General features: G+C 42.3%; 1 long non-coding RNA gene across 1 annotated transcript in view; it reads left to right on the top strand.

Moving 5' to 3' along the window:
• LOC146869263 (uncharacterized) overlaps window positions 1-20276 on the top strand; it is a 39625-nt gene extending 19349 nt beyond the window's left edge. Inside the window, exon 3 of the long non-coding RNA XR_014981371.1 lies at window positions 19937-20276. This is a non-coding gene — a long non-coding RNA (uncharacterized LOC146869263). The remainder of the gene's footprint in view (window positions 1-19936) is intronic.
• Window positions 20277-26447: the final 6171 nt, after the last annotated feature.

Genomic DNA, 26447 nt, shown 5'->3' with positions numbered 1-26447 from the left:
AGAACACTCTGCTATTTTACAGTCTTTACAGGCTGACCTTCTTGCTTCACAATACTTGCTGACACGTGATAACCGCACTAACCTGGTAATCAGAATAGTACCGGGCGCCGTGGGGTTCACGTATTTGACGTTTAATGAGGGCGACACAGTCCCCATTGCGTACAAATCCCACTTGTACACCTCTGCTGAATTACGTTTTTCCACGGTCGAAAAAGTTCTGACTGCTGTGCAGATGGCGATCCTCAAGGAACGCGCACTGTCGCATGGGAAACAGATTCTGGTTGTAACACCATATCCTGCTTTAGAGGCAGTGACTAAAGCAAGTGTACCAAATTCTAAGGCTTTGCATCCACGGTGGATACAATGGGCCACAACACTGACGTCGCCAGACGTCACTTACATCTTTGATGCCTCATTACAGACTCAAGAGTACTTGCAGTATGAATTCGTTCATCCGGCACCTCTGTCTTTGCGCCCGCTCGAAGAATACCATTGTGTCATATACACTGACGGGTCTGCGCAACCCGCAATTGGATCGAAGCACGCTTATTCTGCGGCTTGCGCAATTGTCGTAGGTACATTCGTGAATGGTGAATTCCAATCTGATGCAGTGCATACGCAGTCATTGGGTGATTGTACCGCGCAATTGGCGGAGCTCCGGGCTCTGGTGCTTGCACTGGAGTTTGCTGATCCCCGAGTCACTACTCTTATAGTGAGTGACTCCTTCTACTGTGTCCAGTCCTACAATGACAATTTACACTTCTGGTCTCAGAATGATTACCGCGACACTAAAGGTAGCACAATTAAGCATAAAACGCTTTGGGTTCGAGTGGCGGACTTTAAAGAACGTCTCCCTCTCGTAAGTGTTATTCACACTCTTGGTCACCAGCGGCTTGGTGTCCATGCTGTCGGCAACAGCTTAGCTGACTAGGCAGCGAAAACAGCAGTGGCTACATACTTAGTGGCAGCAGTTACAAGATCCAAAAGTAAGATTGATGATGACATCTTGGCAGCTATTGCTGCTACAGAGAAGGGAGGGGATTACCCGAAGGGTTTTCCCTCTCGGTATATTTATCATTTAAGTCCTGATAACGTCCCGTTAGTGAGGATTAACGACGTTGGTGATAGAATAATTCCCAACGCGGACTGCAGACCAGCACTGATCTTGGCTGCGCACGAGAAGTTGGCGTCAGCCCACGCCGGTGTGTCAGCTACAATATCTCTGTTACAACAACGTTACTGGTGGTTTGGTTTATATAAACAAGCGCGCGCTTATGTTCTTGATTGTGACATTTGCCAACAGATTAAACCTTCTACTGTTGCGCGCCCACCACAGACGCAGCTGTACATCTCTAATAAGCCATTTGGTTGTGTTAGATCACTGCGGTCCTTTTTCTTCTGATACTGCGTACAAGTACATCTTGGTTGCAGTGGATTCGTGCACACGTTTTCTATGGGTATGGCCACAAAGGAGTGCTGACTCGCGGACTGTCATCAGGGATTTGCGTGTCTTTGTGGGAACTTTTGCGTGTGGTACCTTCCATTCTGATCAGGGCCCTGCGTTCGCCTCTAAGGCTTACAAGGAGGCTATGAAAAATTTGGGGGTCCTTGTCAAATTTTCGTCTCCCTACCGACCTGAGGGTAATAGTGTGGTGGAGCGAATGAACCGTGACTTAAAGCAATCATTGACAGCACGTGTTTTAGGCACGGGCCGGAACTGGCTAGCCCATTTGTATAACGTCCAACATGCACTAAATAATCTCCCTAGAAGGTCTCTGGGTGGGCGGACCCCGTACATGATGCTCTTCGGAATCGGAATGTTTGTTCCAGACCTTGATGGTCTAGACATGGCGGCGTCGACCGCACCCTTTGACGTAGATGATCACTGTGCTGTTTTGCAGACTCTACAAGAAGCCAGAGACTCTCTTTCGAAAGAACATTTGCCCTCCACGTCTGAAGCTGAGGTTCAGATTCCGGTAGTCGGCTGGCTACCCCGAGTTGGTGATCTGGTCCGTGAGAAGGTGGAGAACAAGAAGGAGTTCGGCCCCTCTTATCGTGCACCAGTTCCAGTGCTTGGAGTGCAGGGTACAAGAACAGTCATTTTACCTCCACTTCCTGGTCGCAAAGAAAACAGGTACATCTCTATTGACAATGTCAAACTTCAGCGAGTGGCCGATACTTCTTAGTATGACTCCGGCAGTTTCATGCCAGACAATGCAAAGAAATTCAATGATGGTTCCTGCTTCTACCACCTTGTCTGATGTTGCAATCGAGATGCATTCAGTTACTGATCCCTTGCTGATACCACCGGCTGGTGGTTTGTCCGATGAGACGGAGTATGCTTATCCTACACATGGACCTTCGCCTGTTTTACAATCTACAGCACTTGGCCAGTCCCGTTTTTCCTTTGACACTAACTCTTTGCCCTCAACTCCCCCATCAAACATTGCTGTTTTTGTGAGCTGGTTTAAGAAACATTTTTTGGTAGCTCCTTGGACATACATCTGGTTGATGCTTTTTGGTATTTTTTTGTTTATGTCCATTGGATTTGTTGTAGTTTTCTTCCGTTTGGTGGATGGCCATTATCTCAAAGAGAGATCGACAATTAGACTTATCAATGGAACTTTGGCCCCCCACTCCTCATCCCACATCATGAAAAGGGACCAGACTTTTGTGAATATTACCGCCTGGCCCGTCATGGGTGGAATCGCATGGGATGCAGTTAAATTTCACATTCATGGGCCTACAGAGGTCATTAATGTGCCTAATGTATTTCGTGTTTCTATGGGTGATGTAGTTAAACAGAACATACGTTCTGATGATTGGGATGTACACGCCATTGAAGCACTGTTTTCAGATTTGAAATATTATGCCGCCTTTGATGCTGAGGATTTGTATGAAAATGCGGCTAATTATGCGGAACAGTATTGTTTTCAACATTATGGCAATCACTTCCTGCATAAATCGAATTCGTTTAGAAATTTTGTAAATTTTACCCAGTGGGAACATTGTCCCACCCCCTCGTTTGGCAGTTCACACACATTAGTTGATAAGTTTACTTATTTTACTGATTTCAGTGTTTCGGCCCCGGCATCCTTCTATTTTAAAGTTAAGCCTGAGTCTGCCTCCAAGGTTAGACTGACACACACCAAATTGCTATATTCTAAGTCCTTTATGGATGAGTTGTCAATCAAAGGTTATGATCTATGGAAGGCTACTATTGATCTTAAGTCGGTTTGGGGTTCCAAACCGTGGCAGGTTCGGGGAACTGAAGCTTTACACCGTGCCTGTCTAGTACCAAATCATATGTTGTTTTTAAATGCAACCATCTTCCAAACCACCTGTTTCGGATTGGCCACTTCTAAAAAACTAAATTCACCTTCTGTGCCGGATCTGGGTGCTTACCCAAATTGGTATAATCACACAGATCTGTCCCTTCCTGCTTTGCAGTTATTGGTTTCCAATTCGTCTTTCAATATTTCGAAATTTAATAGTGAGGGATGGTTAATTTGGCAAAGCAGTTCTGATACCTGTCAACGTCGTTTTCTAGGACTGAAACCGGGGTATACTCCAGATCGCGTGGACCCCCGGTTTGAGTCGTCACATACAGTAACTACATACTCTGTGGGGAAATTATGTCAGTCCTGGCTGCGACATTCCACCTTGGCATCTGTCAAAGTTCATTTATCAAAGTTACATGACAAAATAGATTTGAATGATTTTGTTAAAGGTCCTGTGGGTGGCAGATCCAAGAGATGGGCGTATGCTATTTACAACGAAGTATGGAAACTGTCGCAAATTGAGGCAGCTTCAAGATTGAGAGCTATTGATCAGGCTAATATGGAAAAAGTATTAGCGGTTATTGATAACAGCATTAACACTCTTTCTTCTCGCATTTATACATTAGATAATATTGTATCTTCAATTGTGGATATTGTGCAGGATGATATGTCTGTGTTGTCTCATGGTCAAATCCAGTTGCGTTCTGTTATGCAGTTTGCATGGACATTACAAACATTGAAGGCAGGGAAGGTCCCTTGGGACTATCTGAATACAACATCGTTATTTCTTCCCTTTAACCTTACTGACAAACAGCAGTTTATGTCCATGAAGGATGCTACATATTCCTTGCTCCATATTGAGAAATTGGAGCCGTTACCTTTTTCTGTTGCGGAAGTCGATTCCGCTGTGTGGCTCTTACACGGATTGATAAGTCTACCGTTTGCGCTTTTTAAGTTTACCTCTTGTATGAAACACTATGCTCTGGGTAGATATGAACAGCTGGGTACCGCTTTCATACATGAAGTCTGGTCCCTCCCCTTTACGTATAGATGTACAAGGGACGGTACTGAGGTTTATCTGAAGGGTGAAGAATGTACAACGTCACCTGATCATTCTGTTGTGTGTAGGCACATTCAATTGCACGGTGCTTGTAATGTGCACGCGCCGAATTTGGCCTGCGTCCTCAAAGGTATCCCGGTACTGGTGATTACGCCATCTTTCACGCTGCTTGCAAACGGTAGTTATTTAATTTTAAACAATGAAGCTTGCTGCGGGATGTTAGTAGGGATCCCGTATATAGTAACTGTAACACAGAGGGTTGTCTGCTGCAATAACGTCCTGTTTCCACCCCCGCATGGGAGGCTGGATGCTTCTATCTGGCCTTCAATTCCAACCTTGAAAGCAGAGTTCGACAAGATGAGCAGAATAAGAGCGCTATTGTCCCAAAAGGAGGTGCCATTGACTTCCTCCCGGGAAACATTTGTCCTTCACGTACCAAATACGCGCACCGAGGTACAGGCGCTTTTGAACACTGACCTCCCCCTGCATTTTGGAGCTTTGATCCAAACAATTTTCAATGCCTCGTCCACGACTGGCCTGGCTCATTTTATTAAGCTTGTGGGCTCGGGCCTCGTGACCTCTTTCCAAACTATTTTTGGTGTGATTCCGGCATTTTTTCATTCTATTTTCTCCAGCGTCTTTGGAGGTGTCCCGTTAATTCTGGCTCTAGTGGCAGGTGTGCTACTTTTACTTTTCATCTTGCGGAATGGCTGCTCTTTCTGTGCCACACGTCAGCCTGTCCCGTCTGCAGCTTCTTCGTGACAGGATGCTTGATTACTATGGTGTCCTGCCGTTGGCGACTTTGAGCCTGGCATATGGATTATCCTTCCGGTATTCCTACTTCACCTGTGTGCAACCTGTCTTCCACTGCCTAGATTGTCCCTTTGAATGGCCTATGGATTTGTGCTTAACCAACATGGTGCCTCCGGACCCGGATTTTGATCGACTGATGAAGCCCTTAGTGTCTCACGAGTCTGCCTGTTCTGGTGTTCGGATTATGGCCTGCGGTGCGGCGCATGGTATCCTGGGTAATTGGGACATCGTGAGAGCGGCATATGACTTCTTGAATATGAGTTATTTGGAAGTACACGCTGGTTGCCCTCTGATGGTGCTAGAGGCTCCGCTGATAGAAGAACACGTATGTTCCTTTTCTTTACTTAACTGGATGGCTGAAACCTTCAGTGGCCGTGCCAATGATTTTCTGCTGGAGGCTGTGGCCACGTATGCTGCATATACTTTCATGGATTGAGTGAACTTTCGTCCACTGTGTTTTCCTCACGTGTCTTGAACTGTCCCTGTACGTCTGCACTTCAGCCCGGTGAGGCGTTTTTTCCTTTTTCACCCCCCACGGCACGTTTGAGGTTTTTTGTTTTTTCTCTCTTTATTTTTTTTTTTTGGTTTTTTCTGTTTGAACTTTGCCTGAACTGACCAGTTCCTTTTTAAATTGGATACGCCTTGTTCTGCTCTGACGCGCTTGCACTCTGCGTTCTCTCTTTTCTTGCATACTAAGTAGTGCTTCGATCAAGGGGGCATGTAGTAAGGACTCCCTTAATACGTACATACATTGTTAAGTTAGCATAACCACGTCAGAAGTTAGAAAGCCATCTTGCTGCTTTGGCACACGACACTGCGTTCACATGTTATTGCTTAAACGAACTGCTGACTCGAGTTTTGCCTCACACGAGAGCAATCTGTTGTTACCATCCCGAGCTCTGCGAAGCGACCTTGGTCTGCACACGATGTGACAAACAGTCTGAGTTGTTAGACAATGCATGTTTTCCACTCTAGGTTGATCGACCCACTATTTAGTCATAACACACGAGCAGCTGCACATACCTGAAAGTTGGTGCTTTTAATATCACGGACATCATGTTTATTATTCAGACCGAAGACGAGCCTTCCTGTGAGAGGACTCCTGATGCTCCTGTGATGTGATTTCACTAAGCTGATCTTTGAGGTATGGGGTCCCCTATTCAAGCCTAAGAGACCTTCTGTTAGACTAATAATAATATTAGCTTCTTAGTAAAGGGAAAGTGGTAGTATCCACTGTCATTATAACATGATCACCCCTTTTATATTCTATGGAATTGTAACTATGTTGATGGTTTTGATTTTAATCATTTGTCTGCTTGTATTAGCCAAAGTTCTGCATATTAGGACACGTGGTCTATAAAAATAAACTCTTTTTATTTTCACCGTGTCTCTGTTGATTCTTGTTGTGGACTGATGTGAGAATAATATACGAACAGGTATTTCCGATTCCCACCATTCCTGAGTATGTACTGAGTCGCGTGTTCTGGGTTGTCTTTTCATTAGGACCTCCGAGCTAAATCTCGGATAACGAATGGGACACTTATGCTAGCCGGATACTGGGTTCTGGGTTCTGAGGTGAGTTTCTGGTACACCACAACTCACTGAGGTCCTGGGGTTCTACGCATAGTTCTGTGTATAAGCAGAATCCCTGCAACACTATCGTGAACCATTTAGAGTAGTAATCTACCAAAACTAGAATGAACCTATCTCTTAGCCCCAACTTATTCACTGGTCCTATAAAGTCCATAGCTAATTTCTCCCATGGTCTTGATGGAAATTTTGTACACTCCAATGGGGGTTGACGTACCACTTTAGATTTATCACTGTTTAAACAAATTTGACAATTTTTTACCAAAGCTTCAACTTCTGAATCTACTCCAGGCCACCAAAAAGATTCTCAACCTTCGTTTTGACATTCCTTGCCCAGGATGACCTGAATGAATTATGTTAAGAATATGTTTCCTCACATCTTTAGGGGGTACAACTTGCCATCTTCTCATAACATTCCCATTACTTAGGCTTAACTCTTCTCTAATCTTGAAAAATTCCACAAGTTCCAAATCTTTGCAATCTTCAAAATTCCAACCACTAATAATTTTACCTTCTACCTTAATACAGGATCATTTTCCATGGCTTTGCTCCATTCTTCAGGTGATAAAGCAACAACATCAATTTTACTAATAAAATCAGTATTTGTGTTCACACAAATCTCATCAAACTTTACATCAAGAGGCATTCTTGATAAGTAATCAGCAACTACATTCTTTTCTCCTTTAACATATTCGATCTCATAATTAAATTCTAAGACAGACAATAGCCATCTAGAAATTCTTGGGGTTATACTCCCTTCTAATCCTCTTCCACCCTTGAAGATATACAACAATGGTTTATGATCAGTCCGTATTTTGAAAGGGAGACCCCACAGGTAAAACTTGAAATGGCACATCACCCAACAACACGCCAAGGCTTCTCTTTCAATTACTGAATATGATCTTTCAGCGCCTTGTAATCTTCTTGATGCAAAACCAATGATCCGCTCCTCCCCACCGATAATTTGAGATAACACTGCTCTAACACCAACTCCACTTGCATCTGTAGGTAAAAAGGTTTTAGCACTCACATCAAAATGTCCTAAAGTAGGCGCTTCAGATATCTTCCTTTTTATAAGATCAAAACTTTCTTTACAACTTTTTGACCATTCAAAAAGAACATTCTTCTTCATAATTTCTCTTAATGGTTCAACAATCTCAGTGAAACTATTTACATACTTTGAACAATACTCCGCTAATCCTAAAAAGGATCTAAGCTCATCTTTATTAGTTGGTTCAGGAGCCATTGTAATAGCATTAACAATACTTTTCTTAGGTCGTATTCCCTCTGAACTCACTTCATGCCCCAGATATTCAACCTTTTCCTTTCTCAATTGACATTTTTCTCGTTTGATCGTCAGATTATGTTTTTCTAACCTTTTCATCACTTCGTCGAACAACTTATCATGATCTAACAAATCATTCCCTGCAATCAAAATATCATCTTGGAAACACCAAATCTTCTTCATATCTCCAAAAATGTTCTTCATTGCCCTTTGAAAGACGGCTGAAGCTGACGCCAAACCAAAGGGCATCCTCTTGTACCTGTACGCACCAAACGGTGTAGCAAAGGAAGTTAAATGCCTAGATGACTCATGCAAATTAATCTGATGGTAAGCGGCAGACATATTGAGGACACTAAAAATCCTGCCCTCACTCATTGTTGACAACATTTCCGATATATTAGGCAAGGGTTCCCTGTCTACCCAAATGTTTTTGTTAAGATCTCGTAAATCTATGCAAAGACGAAGTTTTTTTCCATCTTTAGGGGCAATCACAATCGGAGCCAACCAATCAGAAGCCTCAATTGGTTCTATGATCCCTTGCTTCAACAAATTATCTATTTCTTGACGCAAAGGTTCTAACATGAGGTTTGGGACATTTCTCACCTTATGGACAACAGATTTGGCATTCTCTTTCAAAATAATTTTGTGTGCAAAACCCCTCAATAGTCCTAATCTAGAATTAAAAACATTAGGATATTTCCCAAAAATGTTAACATCATCATTTACATTTTGGACCTTACATTTTTCTAGTACCATAACTGGTTCCTGGGATCGATGATGATATTTAGATCCTTCTGATGACGCCATCCTAGAAGATCTGATCCATAATCTGTGATATCTATTCTGCCCCTAACTGCCTCACCCTTAAATTTCAAAGCCATCCAAGCCATATTTAGAATTCCAATCCTTTTCCCTGCATAACCTACTGCGCGTATATCAGGGTTTTGCATGACAGGACCACTCCCCTTGGGCCAATTACTTTCAAAAGACTTTTTCGATATCAGGGTATATAAGCTTCCCGAATCAGCCAGCACTCTTATTTCTTTTTCATCAATCAAAACATTGCAATGTGGCTTTTCTAGCTTATCTGTACTCTCCATTTTTACATTAGACACATGTCCCTCATGGTTTTCTTTTATTTCTAGTACCTTTTGTTCTCCATCAACCATTAGTAAAATATCATCAACATATTCACAAATATCTTCAACTTCTTGGATCTTGTTATTTCCAAACCCTTTTGTGCGACACATTTTTGCAAAATGGCCTCTCTTCCCACAATTTCTACATAGCGTTCCTCTTGCCATACAATTAAGACTTGTAGCTATATGTCCGGGAGCGCCACACCTAAAACATTTAATTTCTCTTGACTGGAAATTGCTTTTTTCAAGCAGAGGTGGAGGTTTTTTGATAGCACTATTGACCTTTACTTCCATCCTTCTCTCTTTTCTTTCAATAAATTCAACTTTTTCTTGTTTAAAATTGCTAACAGGTCCTTCCATTTCTTTTATCTATATGACAGTATGCTCCATACCTTTAGCAATTTGTATTGCTTCATCTAAGGTATACTCCTTCATTAGTAATTTTTCTCTTATTTTTCTATTATTGGTGCATCGTACAATTTGATCTCTTATTAAAGAATCATTTAGTTGTTCTAACTTGCATGTTATGGCCAATACCCTTAACGTAGCTACATAAGATTTGATATCTTCACCTTCTTTTTGATTTCTTGTAAAAAATGTATGTCGTTCAAGCAAACATAAATTTTTGGTGTGAAATGTGATTCTAACATTTGCAGCGACATAGCATATATATTGCTAGGTTGACCATCCCCCATTCCTAAAGAGATTTCAGGTATTTCTTCATACACTCTCTTACCTTCGACACCTAAATAATGTAAAAGAATAGCTTGGCGTCTGACTGGCCCATATTTGTCTCCACCAATGGCTAAAAGATAAGTTATAAACAATTTTTTCCATTGTAGCCAAGGTATAGATGGCTCTCCTGGTGATGATAAGAAAGGTGGAGGGGATGACATGGCTAGATCAGACATGGTACCTGTAAAGAAGGAAAAGTTAGAAATAAAAAAAAATAAAAAAACTATAAGACAAATTATTGTCAGTGTAAATAATTTCCTAAAAATCCCTATGGATTTGTCTGTTTTCTGTTGTCTGTTACTGTATCTGTTGTATCAAAAGTCCTTTTTCAGTGTTGCTTGCACTGCCACTCTACTTCATTTGGACCATAGAGAAGGCAATTGGTGAAGTACATTGAGGTATGGTCCTTTGTTGAAGAAATTATTCTTATATATTTAAACACGTGTTATTTTGGCTTTTATTCTGTCAATTTGAATGTGGATTTGTTCTATATTTAGCTTTCAGGCGAAATGCGGCATTGTTTATTTAGCTTGCGCAGTTAACTGTGAAGGGACGGCATTAATCACTTAGTTGGAGCACTCGAGCGTGAAGGGCAGACAAGGCGGCATTGTTCATTTAATTCGAGCATTCGAGCATGAAGGCAGCGTGATGCAGCCAGAAATGCTTGAAAGTAAACACTTTGGATTGTTGAAGCTTTCTCTGCATACGTGCTAGTATTTACTCGGTTTTGGTTGAGCGCTTCACAGGAAATGCTTGAAATTAAATAGTCTAAACAATTGACATCTACACGCTGATATTTATTTTGAACGTGGATCCTTTCAAGTATGCACTTCACGACAACGTGTTGATGTTTACTTAGAAATTGATCGTTTTTTTTTCGAGCGCTTCTTGGAAATGCTTGGAATTAAACACTCTAACTAATTAATGTCTACGAGCAGATATTTATGCCAGCTGGTGAACAAAGGCAAATGACATTCATGTGGTTCATTTCAAGCAGCGCGGAACATTGATCCTTTTAAATATGCAGTTTACACTTATGGCATACACGGATATTTTCACTTGGAACTGCTTAACAGTCAGATGCATTACAAGGAAAAATATTGAATGATGATCATCTGGTTTCTTTTAAGCAGTGCGTCCCAAAGTGATCAATGTTCAAAACCATGCACTTATAAATATAGGCGTGGATAGTTATTCATAAACTTGCTCTTTAAAATTATTCTTTTAAGAGAATAGTCTTATTTATATTATTTATTGAAAGTAGTATTTACTTCATTAAGTAGTTTCAATCTGTTTTGATCTTGCCTTAATCTTCTTTTGTGAATCCAAGGATGAGATGCTGATTTCTGCTCCTTGTGCAGCTCGTCGCCATGAAAAGAAGAGCCTTCACAGGTTTCTTTGAAGTTTTCTTGTAGGTTTATTAATAAAACAGCATCCCAGCAGAGAGCATCTTCCTTTATCTCCAATGGCTCTCCTCAACTGTCCCTTTAGAACCTCCCCATGTCATACTTCCAGTAACTAGGTAACAGCTCCATGACATCTCCTGGCTTGAGATATCTTCACCCCTTTTTTTAACAGATGGGTAATTGGCGAAACAGTAGTGGAAAATTGGGAATGAAACGCAGATAAAAATTAGCAAAACCCAGGAATCGCTGGATGTCTTTGAAGGATCCTGGAGTTTCCCATCTCAGTATAGCTTGCACTTTAGTTTGATCCATAGCAATACCATTGGGTGAGATCACATACCCCAGGAATTCAATACTGGTGGCATGGAAAATGCATTTGTCTAATTTGACGAATAGATTATGTTCTCGCATGCGCTGTAAGAAGGCCCGAACATGCCCTGCGTGTTCCTCGGTTGAAGATGAATAAATGAGGATGTCATCTATGTAAACAATTACAAAGACGTCCAAGAAGTCCTGCAACTCTTCGTTGATGAAGAATTGGAATGCTGCAGGAGCATTGCACAATTTGAAGGGCATCACTGTATATTCAAAGAGACCAAACTTGGTCCAAAAGGCCGTCTTCCATTCATCCCCATTTTGTACTCGTATAAGGTGATATGCACAACGAAGATCTAATTTCGTAAAAATGGTTGAATTGCGCACCTAGTCCAATAACACCAAAATTAGGGGTGGGGGATACTTGTTTTGATTGTGACCTGGTTCGCTGCACGGTAATCTATACAGAAGCAAAGTTCATGATTCTTCTTTGGCACAAAGAAGAGCGGCGAACTAACAGGAGATGTGGAATGTCTTATAAAGCCTTTCATTAATAAATCATCCAGGTATTCTCGTAAATAACAAGTTCCTGGTTCAGATAGGGCATCCACCTGACTACATGGCAAAGTTGCTCCAGGGAGTAAATCGATGCGGCAGTCGTAAGACAGATGGGGTGGTAATTGGGTAGCCTGTTTTTCCGAGAAAACATCATGGAAATCGTCATATAATGTTGGTAGAGTGATTGATTCAGACTTCTTAGTCTCCGATTCCATAGCTCCAAGCGTCGAAGCACAATGTAACGGGGTGGTGGGTTGTTGTCTTTTTGTATAGCAAGCATGCCAGCAATGTGGGGAAACTAATGTGACCGTGTGTTTAGTCCAGTCAATCTTGGGATTATGTAATTGAAGCCATGGAATTCCCAATATGGCTCCGAAGACAGGGGTGTCAAAAAGGTCAAACTGGATCCATTTGGAATGTCCATCAGCACAAATCATAGTCAATGGTTCTGTGTGATGAAAAATTAAGCCGCAAGACATTTCAGACCCGTCAACAGCCCGTAGTAGTTCAGGAATAGCCTTTTGGACAATAGGTATATTAAGAGTCTTTGCTAGTCCCATGGCTACGAAATTCCCTGTAGCCCCTGAGTTTAATAGTATAGGAATAACTTTCCTTATCTGGGTGGCAAAAAGCAATGTCACAATCAAGGTTTGATGTCGTGGTGTGGGTGTGGTAGTATTAGCCAAATAATGACAAGAGGCCATATTGTTGAACATGCTCGATAAGGAGGCCTCGGTCCTTACCAGGCAAGCGGATTTCCCGACTGGTCATTGTCCTAAACAGAAGATAACGTTTCAGTGAGACCTATTACCCTTTTAGGTGATCTTTTGAAAGAACACTCTCGAGCGAAATGCCCGGACCTACCACAACAAAGGTAAAGAATTAAGCAACGTCTTCGGTCTTTTTCATCCTTGGACAGAGGTCCCCTGATGCTACCGATATGCATAGGTTCTGTAGAATCAGAGGCAGAGTTAGAACCAGGAACCTCTTTCTTTCCATGTTTTACTAGGACTACTCATGTTAATTCTCCACACATTTTTTCACCTCTTCGTTCACCAAGACGGTGACCACCAAATCACTGAATTCTGCACAATCAGTGGGAGGATCCACAATCTGGGCAAGCACATCTTTTAGCTCATCCCGAAGACTGCGATAGAACAATGACGTTCTTTTTACGTCGGGCCATTCTGTTTCGGCTATAAATCTCTGAAAGGATGTAATATAGGATAGCAAGTCCTTGTTACGCTGACGTAAAATCAACAGTTCGCTGTCGCTTGCTTGTACGAACTGGTGTTTAGTGAATAACTTGCGCATTGTTTTTTTGAATCTATCAAAATCATGCAGTATCATGTCATTTCGTTCCACGAATGGAATTGACCACGTAGCCGCTGTGCAACCAAGATATTAGAAAATGAATGCTACCTATGCAGTATCATTGGGGAAGGCAGACGGGCGATAGAGAAAATGTAACTGGCATTGATTCATAAAAATATTGTAGTTTACATGATCTCCAAAGAAGCATTCGGGAGGGGCTAAAGGAACGGGCGTAGGTGTATTAACTGTGACATTCACTTGTTGAACCCCAGAAATGTCTGCGATAGTTGGGGAAAAGTGAAAGCGAGGAGGTTGAATAACTGGTTTGGGTTTGACGGAGGTATCATCCCAGGAATTACCTCGTGGTTTGTATCATTGTAGTTCGTATTCCAAGGTATGATTTTCCTGTTTTATGTCTGTTACTTCCTGTTGTAGAGCCATAAAGGTTCTAGACAACTCCTGTATGGAGGGGGTCTTCTCAGTCGGGCAATCCATCACCCCGGCAGACGTGAATGTTGTGGCTTGGCTTTATGTTAGATGTGAGTCCAGCCACTCACCTGAAATCCAGGACCACCTCCAGGGGCGATGTCTATTTCCCAATCCTCTTAGAACACCTCTCAGGGCTACCGAAATAGATAGGAGCCCTGGCAGGTTTCCCAAGAGGGAAGGGGATTTGGAAGAGAGAGAGAGAAAAGAAAATGACACAGCTACTCTTCTGCTGTCACCTGGCCAGGCAGTATGGAACCTCTGGGACTGCGAGAGTAGCGCCTAGTACCTTAGAAATAAACAGGGATTGATTATAATCAAACAATAATAATACGGCATACATAGGTTTATATATGTCCTTCCACACCCTTCAATTACCTCTACAAATACAGGCGTAAGACACTGGTTACTCGTTCTCTCATCTTGTGGTATTGCTTTAAATATAAAAATTGAAATCAAAAGACTCAAAATATATTATGTATGAAGCAAATAACAGTTCCTTTGGAAGTAATGATATGCCCTCACTCCTACACTCTCTCACCTGAATAGTGGGAAAACATGGAGATATCAAATGACCACTGTGATCATTATCTTCGGCGCATGAAGATAATTGTTAATTCTGCTGCTCCAATTGTTCCAACAAAATAATCAAAATTGAATGTCAACAGAAGTCTGAAATATTAATGTTGATGTCCTCATAAAAGTACTGCAGTAATAACACTGAAAGAAGATTTTTTCAGGGAAACTAAACAATAGTAAAGCAATCCATTCAATAACACAAAAAGTGGTAGTTCAAATAATCAAATGCACTGAGCAGATATCCTGATTAAAAGAAAAGTGTTCACTTTAGTTTTGGAGGTCACTCACAAAAAATAGAAATGTTCACTTAGCTTTGAAGTCCTGAATGTATCCTCAGAGAAACCAGCTGGAATTCTTGACCTTGACAGGTCTGGAGTCCTTGAAAAGGCTCAGCAACAGGAAAGTCCGATCTCAGGCAGCAGGAGGAAAAAGGCTTAAATGCACTTTCAGATGAGATGAAAACAAAAGCCAAGCATCGTGTGCTGAAGGGAACGTCTATTTATAGCTACTGACAGGACGTTGTCGGCGTGTCATAACGTGCCTAGCCACGTTCTATTTCCACGTGTCTAGCACCTGTCATGCTCCACAGTCTTGCGTGCTTCAGCATTTCTCATTACACGAAGTCCCAGCTGCCAATAGAATAAAACAAGCATTGGCAGCACCACTAGGATTGTGACAGCAATGCTTTAAGAATAAAACCGAAGAACATAAAAACATAGTTTGTCATACAAAAGGCATGCATTCACTCCTGATTGATAGTACATCTATTTACACATGTATTGACTGCAATGTGATCTTATTCACACATTTATTAACTGCAATGTGATTTAAATGGAAACTTCTAGGATGTTGATAAATTACCCAAGCACTGAAACTCCCTGTACAGTACGCATTCCCGACAGATGTCCTCGTTGTTCTCGAGTTTGAGTGCCGCTTTTTCATTCCTAGTCATATTCCATTTCGTCTACCTTTGTTTGTTGTCTAGGAGGTCAAGGTCTCATCACATTTTTTTTCAAAACTGAGTAGCTCTATTGGGATGCTACCTGTTGGAGAGAAGAACGATGATCGGTCTTTAAGTCCTGAATAGCTTCTCTCCGGATTGTACGGTCTTTCAGCGAAGAAGGACTTGAGACGCATTTTTCGAAAGAGCTGGATCATTTCCAACTTCATTTGGCACATGTCTGGCAGACTTGCCGGAATGAAGGAGAGTCCTTTGGTTAAGACTTGAATTTCTTCAGTCGTGAGCTTGTGCTTGGTTAAGTTGTAAATCGGACTTTGTGCAGTACTTACCACCTGTAGGTGTTCCTCCGTGTGGTTATCTCTCCCTGGTACTGGTTGGGATTGTGGTTGAACCACTGTTAAGGTCTGTTTCGTACTCCGGGCGGCCATTGCCTCTTTCTAAAAGAGGTTGTGGTCCCTGATAGAAATGTACTTGTTGATTGCCCCTTGTGCTTGTTGTAGGTTCAGCGTCGTTTGAGCTATCCGAGTATGAAGAAGAATCAGAGAAGGTTGTGAATTGTCTTTTGCTTCTTCCCCCGAAGGTTCATAATATCCTCGTGTTGGCCGGTTGATTGTAGTACTCTTTTTCCAGGTAGGCGTAGGTTCTTATCTCACTGAAATTTGCTATGTGTTTTTGTAGTTTATCTCTTTTGTAATCCTCTGTGTTATTTTTGAGGGTAGCGTTTTCTTTTTCCAACTTTGTTAATGTGGCCTTCGCGTTTTCAATCCCCTCAAAAAGGCTTCTTCAAGCTCTCTAATTTGTTCCAATTCTTTTTGGCTCATGCGTTCAGCTGTTTTGATAGATAGGAACATCCAGTCTCTGGAGACTTCGTTCCTATGTGACTGAAGTCACCCAGGTACACTGGTTGGTCAACAAAGATGACCGAAATGTTCTTGTCCTGGAGGCCAACAGGGATGGTGCCTGCTCTTAGATGTTCCAGTAATACTTCTCCATGTAGAGCTGTACGGATTTGTTTTTTCTTCAATCTGGTTATTTTTCCTAATTCGGACTGTTGTCGTGGGTTAGTTGATGTATTCCCTATATACTGGACGGTCTTTTTAAAAGCTCCTCAAATTCTTCCTCCCGGTAACTTAAGGACGTGTGTTTTGGAAGTGGTGGGGAAGTATGGGTAAGATGATGTTTGGAAAGTTTATGTTAAGGAATCAGATAGTTAAGCGGCTCAAAATGTGCGTTTTTTCAGAGATCCATTGTAAGTAGGGTGATAGCCTCTGGAAATTTCTTTTTTTTCCACATAGATCCCTCGTATGCGTGGTGCCTACACTCACAGGCAGTTCCAAGAAAGGACCAAAGAGGCTGGAATCGGTTAAGCAAAACAATGAACATTTGCCTCTTGGACCATCAATGCTCTATTCTTTTTGTACCTCAGGTCATCTATTCTCACCTGCAGATAATTTTCAGTTAATCAACTTCATTTGATACATTTAAGTTTTGAGTGGAGGGGTTGGAGCCATCATACAATCATTAGTTTCAAAAAACCAAAACTCACGGTTCAACTTATCAAAAGGGATGTATTTGTTTGTTTTTTCTATTTCTTAATTACTCATTTTTGTATTAAAGGAAAGACCACCAATCCTGCCAAAAGAGTATCAGATTACGATAGCTATGGGGGGTTTAAATATCTTGGAATCTTTATTACTAAGGATCCCAAATTGTTTTATGCATCTAACTTGTTACCACCGCTGCAGCAGCTGAGCTGTGATGTGGAACACTGGAAGTCTCTTCCACTGTCGCTTTTGAGCAGAGCCACGCTCTTTAAAATGATGTCGCTGCCTCATTTTTTGTACATTCTTCAGAACTCACCTGCTCTTGTCCCCACATCGTACTTTAGAATGGTGGAAACTGCACAGAGAACATTAGTTTGGTGAAATGGTCCGCCACAAATTTAATTCCCAAAACTTGTGAAAGGCTGGTATGACATGGGAATTGGATTACCAAACATTAAAAAGTACTACTGGGCGGCACAACTAGCGGCCATCAATCACTGCATATATTGACCCCAGAATGATCCGGGTTATGTCATAAGCAGATGGCTATTCCCTGGTAGCAATCACACACGGGCATTGTATTCAAAGCCCACGAAATGTCACCCCACGGGTCCCACAAAACACACTGTACAGGTGTGGCATTCAGTCAAAAAGAGCATGGGATGGCAAAGACTATAACACAAACCACCCCACTATGGGATACCGAACAACTGGGCTCTCTGGAGAACTAAGGGATTTGATAAATGGGATATAATAGGAATCTCTTGGGTGGGCGACCTCTGGTTAAAGGGAGGGGTGGTGCCCTTCACAGCCCTCCAGCAGAATTACAAATTAGCTGATACGGACGGGTTATGATATCTGCAGGTGCGGCATGCTCTACAAGCGGTGATTCCAAAAGGAGAAACCCCTCCTGAGGCCTCTACTCTCGAGGATAGGCTCCTGGGCAGATATATGCCCAAGAAGGCAATTTCCCCGACATATTTAAAACTGGTAAATCACTCACCTGACCCTCTTCCACAACTCCGTGCAAAATAGGAAGGTGACTTAGCAGAATTAGAAGAGGAGGAGGAGTGGCTGGAAGCGCTAACATCCCCAAGGGAGGGGGCAATATTCTCTAAACTAAAATTGGTACAGCTGAAAATACTGCACAGAATCTATGTTACAGGGCCAACATTGGTCAAGATGGGGTATAGAGATGAGGCTAGCTGTAGACTATTATGGGGCCGAGAGGGCACATTCTTTCATATTATATGGGAGTGCCCTTATATTAGTAGATACCGGAGCGATGTCACCTCATGTATGGGGGGGAAACATTGGAGAGACCATAACAACGGATGCCAAGCGGCGTTTATTAAATATATGGGAACCAACGGACTTGGGTAGCAAAGAGTAAACATGGGTGACACTAGGTTTGATGGTCGCCAAGAGGAACATTGCAAGAAAGTGGGGAGTGCTGACGGCCTCGACATTGAGGGAGTGGGAAGGCGATATGGTTTGGTGCATGTTTACAGAGAAAACAGTGTACGTATCAAGGGGATGCTCTAGAAAATGGATGCAAATATGGGGGAAATGGAACGAATATAGAGGAAATGTATGTGTGCCACCTGAGTTACCATCACAGTTATCCCCAGAAGAATCATACCCCTAGCATACTAGCTAACTCGAGCCATGAAGGATTTTATATGAATGCTGAACTGTATATACCACATCACTGACTATGATAATTTGATTGTAATATCAGGAAATCTGTGCTTTTTTGTTAACAATAAAAAGAAATAAAAAAATAAAAAAATCTTACAGCGTATCTCTGACTGGTATATCAACACCGGCTCGTATGATGCCTGCTATTTTTTGTGGGGTTTTTTTTGTTGCATTAATACTTCGCCAGCAACTCACATACATGTATCGTATCCTGTGCAAGAGAGGCAACTATAATCCATCCTGGATGATGTAATATTGATGTTTAATATTGGCGTGGCCATTCCTTTTATGGAAGCTAATCACTTCTTCAGGGCTGATTTGTATCCAACTTCTTAGCTCTCCTTTCAAATTCAACTTGAAAACAGTAGACTGGACCTCTATCATAACTGGAATGGAGCAGGTCTGTGTTGTTGCAGCAAAGAGGAGACACCCTTATCATGGGGCACTGATGATTCATTTGATAACTTTGGGTTTTGGATCATATGTTCCGTTGGAGTCAATTGGATAATATTGTGAGGTTCGGGCGACTGCTTTCAAGTTGAATTATGAAGGGGCTTTGAGAGGCTGGGGGCACTCAGCTACATACATAGAGACTAAAGAATCTATTCCATTTGAAAAAGCTAATTTACACATTTTTGAAGTGCTAAGGAATCTATTATGGTAGCTGTGTATTGCAGAACACGACTAAGGTGCTTTCTCGTGAAGAACCGGACTGGTGTTTGGACTCTTGACTGTTTGGACTTCTTCAGTTCTTAAGTTCCGTTTGATAATTTTGGACCACTTTCATGGTGCGTTGTACTGAGTGGGCAATTCCCACGAAGACCTGCTTATGTCCAAGTCCATTAATCCTGGAATCTGGTTCTTTAAGTGTGCAGCAACTCCAGCTCAGACAGTCTGGCTAGGAGAGCCCACAGACACAAAATACAAATTAATGTTTACATTCTAAACTTCAAATGCATTTGAGAAACACTACATTCTCCAAAAGGTCTGACTTACTATGGGCCTTAAACCTGAACCAACAACAGGTTTCAAAATACAGTCAGGGCTTGTAGGATGGGCATTTGACAAACATGGGTAGATGCTCCAGTCTGTAAACTACTCCACTGTGGTCTGATACCTAAACCACTTTTCTGGTACCCTCTCTCCCCCTCCTTTTTTCCTCTCTCCAGGACTGAACTCCAGTACCACAGATGCAAACACCGGAGATGCCAACTGCCCCGCCCCCTGAGAAGCTCCTCGTCTCGCTCAGTTTCTCCTGGATGGTCACACGAGGACAAAAATACTGCTCCATATGGCTGCACAACTCTTATGGACGTTATTCAGCAAAAACACAGGGTTAGCAAAAATTACGTCATGCATCCCTTGAACGCTGAGGTCACGACAGACTTGAGACCATTGTCCCTCCCTTGACCCCTCCACAGCATCCTTTTCACTGTAGATTGGAAACAGAGACGTTTTAAGGAGTGGGCAATTGCCCATGGCCCCCACCTTGCAAGTGACCCCCTGGTAAAGCAATTGTGGTAGTCTAAATACCTCTCATAAAAATGTTGGTAATTAAAAAAACACTTATTTGTCTAATTTGACAGTCTAGCATGTTTTACAGAAACTTAGGACCACATTTATGAAGGGTCTGCTTCGGGGCAAAGTCAGGCAAAGCAGCGCAAACTCTTGCAAGGGTATTTACATTCCATCGCAAAAACTATCATGCGCCAGGAATGTGCACTTTTCTCAGCACAAATAGCGCATTGCACCACTATGCATCAAGGGAGCATTAATTGGGTGTAACTTGGATGGTTTAGCACAAGGAATCTTGTCCGCAGCCAGACCAGGCTTTGCATCAAACAAATCACCTACTTGAAGCAGGAAGTAACATAGAGAATGTTAGAATTTCTGCAAATATTCCACACATTGCCTGCGTGTTGCACTGTACGCACGCACCTTTCCATCTCCCCTTTATGTCATTCTACATCTGTTCCCTTTCCGTCACCTCTCTAAATCTTACTCCTTTCTGGTTACCACTATTTCTGTACCTCTACTCCTTTTCCTCTATCATCAGCTCCTTCTGCCTCACACTCACACACCCTAATGCATATCTTTGTCTGGTCCACCTTATCCATTTCAACTCACCCTTTCCTTCCCAACTGTCTCTCTCAACCTTTCTTTATAGATCTCTCTACCTCACCGTCTCTTCCTCTTTTTTATATCACACCCTCCATCTTATCTAAACCTCACGTTTCTTTCTCAATTTCACGTAGGTCTCTTTTCGCTCTACTACATTTTTGTCTTTCTATCTTTCAACGTTCTCTCTTCCCCACTACCCCTTTACTGGACACATTTTATCTGTACCTCATCATTTTACACTCTCTCTCTACCATCCATTTTTGTTTTCCTCAATTCTGTCTACATGTATCTCGCACTACCATTCCCTCTTCATTTTTGCTACATTGACTCTTTTTCTACCTTTTACTCTACATTTCCTTCTTCCTACTTCTCTATCCCTACCACACTCTAAAACCTTAAAGGTAGGATTGTGGTGTATTATATGGTATGGTTGTGCAAACCTACAGTGTAATACACTCACAAAACAGTCTTGTGTCCAGTCAGGCTCCTTTGTAAAACTTCTAGATCAACACTGGGTAGCTGTGGCTTAGAGCAGCAAGGCTTAAATAAAGGAACTAGTGTAAGGCATTTACAAGCACCAGATAATTAAAGACACAAAAGACATCAGACTCCAATTAATATAAATCCATTATATTGTATGCATATTTAGGCACAAAGATTAACATGATCCACCAGAAGGTTCGGGGATATAGAATTTTAAGCAAAACGTAAATCTCCGCTTTTTGGTCCAAAGCGTAATCAAGCATTGGTAACCGTAAAGTTCACAAAGTTTTGAAAAGTTGTGCTTGGCTACTCCGGCCCGAGTTGGGTTACTAGTTTCAACAGGGAGAAGGTCAGGGGAGTCAATAAGGAGTATTTGGACAGTTGCCTTGTCAACAAAGCCGTCTCAAGTTCAGTTCCACACTTTACATCAAGAACATCATACACTTCAATGGAGTGATTCTGATGCTGGGGATGCAGGATGCTGAAAGATGCTCTGGGTGCTGTGCGTTTGACTGGGGGGTGGGGTGATCTTCTTGGGGTTATTCCTCAGTCCACGAATAAGGTGGAGCAATTTTGGCCACAGAGGTCGGATTATCTCGAGTCCCCTTTGAGCCTGTAGAGGTCCAGCTGCTGCTGGGCTACCGATGCCTGGACACAGTAGGTCCAACAATATCCTTTGGTGAGGGTTAGTGTACATCTTTGGCAACCAATCCACAGTCCACACAGATGACTTTCCTGAGTCCAGCAGACATGTGTGCAACTTTAGCGTCCGGGTGCAGGCTTCCTTAGCCGCATGATGGCAGTCAGTGGTGAATCCTTGCGAGTGGATACTAAATGGCCGTAATGGTCTACTTCAGCCCTGATGCGGGAACAGGGGGCCAGCAGACTGACCCTTGCAGTCATGATTGGGGCAGAGGAGCATCCTTTCCTCGAGCCAGGCACTGAAGGTACAGTCCTAGTTAGCCCAAGAAGCAGAGTGTGCAGTCTAGCGGGTGGTGCAACCTCTCTTGCCAGGTTCAGGGGTCAACAGGGCCGTCCTTCTTCGTCCCTTTCTCCAGTCCAGATGTGATCTGAGGTTCAGGGTGACATTTAAAACTGCCCTGGGGGGTGATGTGGTCACTAGCCAATGGGTTACCAGGATCTCTCCCACCCTCTGATGACTTCTGGATTTTTGAGGCATGTAGCAGTGCAGAGTGCACTATTCTGTCCACTATCGAGATGTATAAAACCTTCAATGGATGTTAGGAGCTTGGAAGCCTACCCTAGAGATGTGGCTACTTGTAGGCCACACGCTCTGGGAAAATTGGTTTGGCCTCTGTTTTCCCTGATCCCACTGCCAGCCTGTCTACCTGAACAAAGCACAGCCCTACATCAGTGCAATCGCAATTTGCCCACCAAAGGCAGCTTCTCCATTGAAGCTTGCCTTTTGAGCCAACATCCTGTTTGGTTTCCAGTGAGGGGGAGGTAACACCTCCCTCTATAGCAGGCCTCTACTGTGCCCGAGCCTGGGAGTCCTGTACACGACACCCCAGGAGAGCAGAAGGCTGTCTGGGGGCCAGCAACTATGAAGACCACCGGATGGAACAAAGTTGCAACTTTCTAAAAGTTTCCAATCTCCAAAAGTGACATTAAATTCGACTTTGGCATCAAGTCTGGTTTAATGTCACGATTAATTTGATACCATTAAGTACCCATTTTAGTAGTCCCAATCAGACGTTAGCCAGGCTGAAAGGTACGCTGGTAACTCTGTACTAGTCAATGGGGCCACTAACTACTGAAAAATCAACAATTTGCAGGTTTCGCTGCTAGGACATTTTAAAGTATGTGTCCCACTGAATAATACACAGCTCCCTGCCGCGGGGCATGATAGGCCTTCCTTAGTGGAGACTCACATATATTGTTAAGGGGAATTGGGGGCTTTGCCATTGGTTTAAATGGCAAAGTTGAACAAGCAGCTTTAAAACTGCTCTTCCAGGCTGGGAGACATTTGGCACCTTGTCACACGCAGAGTAGCACAGTCGGTGCTGCCGCTCTGGGTGGACACGAACACCTGCCCTGGGTACCCTTGGTACCATATACTAGGGACTTACAGGAAAGTCAGCTTATGCCAACCGGGGGTAGCCAATTCAGCGTACATTTTGTAGAGGGTTAGAGCACTGGCACTGAGGTCTGTCTTGGCAGGCCTCAGTGCACTCCCAGACTGAAGAACCAGCAGCATCCGTCCAAAACCTTGGGTTTGGTCATCAGAGAGAGGCCTTTCCTTCCACTTGGGTGTTTCTCTGCCTCTTTATGCCTACATCTTCCTCTTCATAGCTCTTATTACCGGTCCTTCTGGCTACCTCACTGTTCTCTATTCATTTTACTTTTCTCCCTACCTTGCATACATTTTTACATCATATCTACCTCTAACCCCTTCTGCATCTACTTCTCGCCTTTCACTATAGTGTCTTTATGTCACTTGCCATCTCTTGCATCCTACCCTGTCCCATTTCTTTTATTTTGCAGGGACCCAGGCAACAGTTTAGCCAGGGCAAAGCGCATGTATAAGAGGACAATGCAGGGAAGAGAGATTAGAAGATAGTTATAAGATTTTACCCAATGGAACGGTGAAACCCCTCAGAGCCGCGCTTTGATTCTCACTGTCGCCAGTAGCGCAGGGGGATATATTTGTGATTACAAATAATCAGTAACTAAATCTAAAATTGCAAGCGCGATGTGCAGATGTCTTACGTAAATATTATGCACTAGTCCACTTAACATCTAACAAGTCACCCTTATAATGTAAGTGCTAAACTAGTTAGACATTGAATTCCACATAAATTACTACAAGTAAATAGTATTTTTTGTTTTGTTTTTTCTGTGCCCCCTTTCTTGAAGGCTTAATTGATATTGTGTGGTACAGCAAGGGCTTCACTGAGCCAAAAAAGCGTATTAAAATTCAAAGTTTAACCAAAGAGGAGACCCCCAAATCTCTCTTGCCCATGGCCCCACAATACCTACGATGTCATTGATTGGAAAGGGAAATACAGGGTGTAGAAATTGTTTGAGACTCACTTATTTTCTGTTTTTTCTTCTTCCTTTATGATCCCTGAAACCAGGGTGTAGCAGGCACTGCCAGGAGCACGACACGGGTAGCCATGGGTACCAGCTGCTACTCTTAATACAAACATATTTGTTTTCAGTAAAAATAGATCTTGATTATCCTTATGATCAGAGGTGTCATCACTTTTTAGGATTCTATGAAAGATACATGTGATATATAAAATGAATATCATAATAATGTTTGTAGAAGTAGTAAAAACAGACTTTTTACGTTAAGGCCTAGGATTTAATGGAAGTATTGTTGTTTTTGGCCTTAATATTTTCGCTTGCTGTCACTTATGGGAGAACCATTAACAATCCACATTGTCTCTTAAAAATAACGATGTTTTTAAATGTGTATATACAATTAAGGTTTCTTCCTCAGATAGCTAGTAGTTCATTTTAGGTATTGAATGGATGTTGGTCATGAGAACCAGTGAATGTGAATTCTTAAGATAAAACAAACAGGTGTATAAAATTGTCTTATGGGATTCTCCTGCAGCCCTGAAGAAGGCTTTAATTTAAAACTAAGAAACGTGTTGGCCTCTTCAGGGTTACAACAATGTAACAAGTGATACACTCAGATACTCTGATACATGTATATTCTTTAGACGTACACCTGTGTGTAGATGCAGCTTTAATTTCACACCACTAGGATTCTGAACAATGCAGGTCGCAAATCTATAGATCTTATTAGGCATTTTAAGCAGGAAGAAAGGTGATCTACAAGCATCCTATTAACAAAGCACTCAGAATATTATAACCAAACCGTGAAAGTCGGCTGCATCTGAAGAAACACAAAATATAATGTTTTTGGAGAAAATACAATGCGTCCTCTTCCATGTTAAAAGTTTTAGACCTACACAAAGTGAGTTGAAGTTGTTATGTTGTGAACAGTATTAGGCCTTTATAAAGCAGCACGCTATCACACAGGTAAGTACCATGCAACCTTTTTTTGGTACTTTACAAAGCAGTACTTTAACACTCAGGCAAGATAGATCGATTGAAAAAATTATTTGGTAAAAAAGGTTTCATGGTTTTAGAGTAGAAGGGCCCATGGAGGTAAAGAAGGTAAAGCATTTAGAGGGTCCATGTGAGAGTAAAGGAAGGTAAGGGTTTCTTAGAGATTAGGGGAAAGTAGAAATAAAGGGGAGGTAGAGAGTTTTTAGGTTTCATGGGAGGCAAGAGCAGGTCCTCTATGCACCGCGCAGCTCCGCCGTGCAGCTCCACACTGATGATGTCCTGCTCTGGGAACGACATGGGCTTTGGAGAATGTATATATGTTAAAAAAGGGGGTGTTGAGGGTTATCCCCCAAAAATAAATATATACATAGTACAATCCATTATGTGGTATTGTTAAAACCTATGTTGTAATAAAACGCACTGCAACGATCAACATGTTGGTAAAGAAAGGAGTGGCTGCGTTGTACATCTGGGGAATCCACTATTTTATACAATTAGATTGTCTCCAAAGGAGCAGCCAATTTACACACCCTTCTCTGTGCATTTCTCGAACATTTTGCCCTTTCCGCTTTCCTTTGTGAGGTTTTCTGTATTCCATCCACCACACTGTATAGATTTAACAAACCACAGAAGGTCCTGTGGAGTGGCGAGGAGGCTACAGATGGGACAGAAAGCCTGAGGGGTGATTGAGCAGAGGATTGTGCGATTTACCTGGTAAAATATTTTGGGAGTTTCGTTGAAGACAATGTAATACAAACATAACAATATCTAGCCAAAGTTAAGGGCCACAGTCGCCTCTAGTAACCAAGACGAGCACTACCCTGCTCTGTCCTAAATAATTGCAATCGCTGGCAGCGAGTGCAACTCGGGCCACAAAGAGAAAGAACTACGTTGGCCAAGAGCTTGTCCGAAGATGGCTCCCAAAAGCCATCACACATGAGGACTGCTTGATGACAGATGAAATGAAAAATGTGATGTACTTTGAAATCTAAAATCAAAGAAATTAAAAATCAATGAAAATTAAAGCAACAA

This window comes from Triturus cristatus, chromosome 1_1 (assembly GCF_964204655.1).
Source record: "Triturus cristatus chromosome 1_1, aTriCri1.1, whole genome shotgun sequence".
Lineage (NCBI taxonomy): Eukaryota > Metazoa > Chordata > Amphibia > Caudata > Salamandridae > Triturus > Triturus cristatus.
This window is presented reverse-complemented; position numbering and strand designations above follow the sequence as displayed.